Source organism: Taurulus bubalis (genome assembly GCF_910589615.1).
Source record: "Taurulus bubalis genome assembly, chromosome: 2".
In the NCBI taxonomy this organism is placed as follows: Eukaryota; Metazoa; Chordata; class Actinopteri; order Perciformes; family Cottidae; genus Taurulus; species Taurulus bubalis.
Genome location: NC_136590.1, coordinates 37,456,348 through 37,458,638, shown reverse-complemented (window position 1 = coordinate 37,458,638; position 2,291 = coordinate 37,456,348). Strand labels below are relative to the sequence as shown.

General features: G+C 40.6%; 1 pseudogene across 1 annotated transcript; it reads left to right on the top strand.

Annotated features, from left to right (window-relative positions):
* The first annotated feature begins 326 nt into the window (after positions 1 to 326).
* LOC306753987 (N-acetyllactosaminide beta-1,3-N-acetylglucosaminyltransferase 3-like) lies at positions 327 to 1,765 on the top strand (annotated as a pseudogene). Its single transcript has 2 exons — positions 327 to 343; positions 627 to 1,765. The product of its transcript is annotated as an N-acetyllactosaminide beta-1,3-N-acetylglucosaminyltransferase 3-like (transcript).
* Positions 1,766 to 2,291: the final 526 nt, after the last annotated feature.

The following is a 2,291-nucleotide window of genomic DNA, read 5'->3' as shown; positions in this document are numbered from 1 at the left end:
CATGGTTCACATAGTTCGTGTTGAAAATCCTGGTTTGTGCTCAGCTTGCAGGGAGAGAACCCTATAACCTTGTCTGTGATCTTCAGTCTCAAAGGATCTGAAGTGGAGGCTGTGATGGGGAATCCGGAATGGAGTCAAATTTATTTGATTCAATATTAGCAGTTAAAATAATTAACCTTTTGACCTGGTGATAGAGCTATATGAATAGGGACGGGATTTTTTTTTTAAGTTCATCCTGAGGGGGGCAATAATATGTATTCCAAATTCCATGGCAATTAATTTAGTCGTAGATGTTTCAATCAAAACCAAAACCTTAAACGATCTTGATGGAGCTGGAGAAAAAGTGAGGGGATGACCCTCTGAGATACTTACCTGCACCTCAACTTCAAGGCTGCTTTATTACTGTAAAAAGAACAAGTTGTACCAGACTCAGTCGTACTATATTTACTTACAGTAATGCTTTCATCCCAAAATGCTAAGCAGATATACCATGACATGGATAACTGAGTTTTGTAGATCTTAAAACAAGGTAAATTCACTTTAAACTCTTGGTATTGTAATATAAGTCTTTGAAAGAGCATGTCAGACTGAGACAAGTTGATGATAATATTTCTTTGTCTTTGCAGAGACCGAAAGAAGACTGCTGTGAAAGTGAGCATCACCATTCTGTTGGGAGCTCTTCTCACTGTTGGTTATCTCTATAAAGATTTGATCGACCCCAATGTCACCTTCCGCCAAATCCATGTGAAGAAGCATGCCCATCAAACAAAGCCACCCACCACAGATGCGTCCTATGTTTACTCCTGGCCCAGATGTGAACAAAACATGTCCGCTGCCAACATCACAAACTTTAACTCACTCCCCGAACATATAAAAAACACCCTCTACTATCGACACTGTCGACATTTTCCCACACTACTGGATGTTCCTGACAAATGTGGAGGGGCTAATGGATCTGCAGAAGTCTTCCTTCTACTGGTCATTAAAAGTTCACCTGAGAACTACGAACGCCGAGAGGTACTGCGCAAAACCTGGGCTGAAGAGAGGTTACACAACGGTGTGTGAATCCGAAGGATCTTCATTACAGGATCCAAGAGTGTTGGTTTTGGGAAAGTGACACTGCATAACCTCCTCAAGCAGGAGCAACGCGAGCACAATGACATCCTGCAGTGGGACTTCAATGACTCATTCTACAATCTCACTCTGAAGCAGATACTCTTCCTGGAATGGATGGAAAGAAACTGTCCACATGTTCGCTTCCTGCTAAATGGTGACGATGACGTCTTTGCCAACATAAACCACGTGGTTCACTATCTCCAAAGCCTGGAGAACAATACTGGAAACGAGCACCTCTTCGTCGGCCACCTGATTCAGAATGCTGAGCCCATTAGAGAGCCTCATAATAAGAAATATATTCCAGTTCAGGTGCAGGAGTCAAACTCATACCCCCCCCTACTGCGGTGGTGGGGGCTTCCTCTTGTCTAGCTACACAGCTTTGGTCATATTCAATATGTCCCAGTTCATCCCCATTCTTCCCCTTGATGATGTTTCCATGGGACTATGCCTGGCGAAAGCAGGACTCAGTCCTCATTCCCATATGGGGGTTATTACAGCAGGACTGAACATTCTTTCCAGAAGTGTAGATAAGTATGATCCCTGCTATTATCGAGATGTTCTGCTTGTTCACAGATTCCTTTCGGCTGAGATCTATTACGTGTGGCACCAAGTGAATGACCCAAATCTGGAATGCATTCCCACATTCTGATTTGCAGGTGGGGATAGAGCTTGTTGATACTAATACTAATAACTCACTCAGTGGCCAATTAATTAGCTACAGAAATGTTTCCTTCTTTGGTAAAATTGCATTCATATGTCTAAATTGCATTAATATTGAGAAAGAATACCTATTACACCACAGTGATCAAACAGAAAAACCAAGGTTTTCATTCTTTTCAGTGTGAACGATAAGATGTCATACAAATACAGACCACTTACCACTCAGTTAGTAGCAAAATTGACCAAATATGATTGCTAAATAATTTTGTCTAAAACCACTCCAGGGTTAGACAAAATATAAAATATTGAAACATGAATCAGAAGGAAAAGATGTGATGAGAAGAAACTTTGAAGTCTCACAGAAACTCTTTTATTTCCCTTATTTCACATATTCTGTTTATTATGTGTATCAGACTTTGGTGCATTTGGCACTCACACATTTGTGTGAAAGCAAAGAATCTTTGAAACCTTAAAAAATTATATTTTTTCTAAATGTCTTTCACCTCATTGTGAAG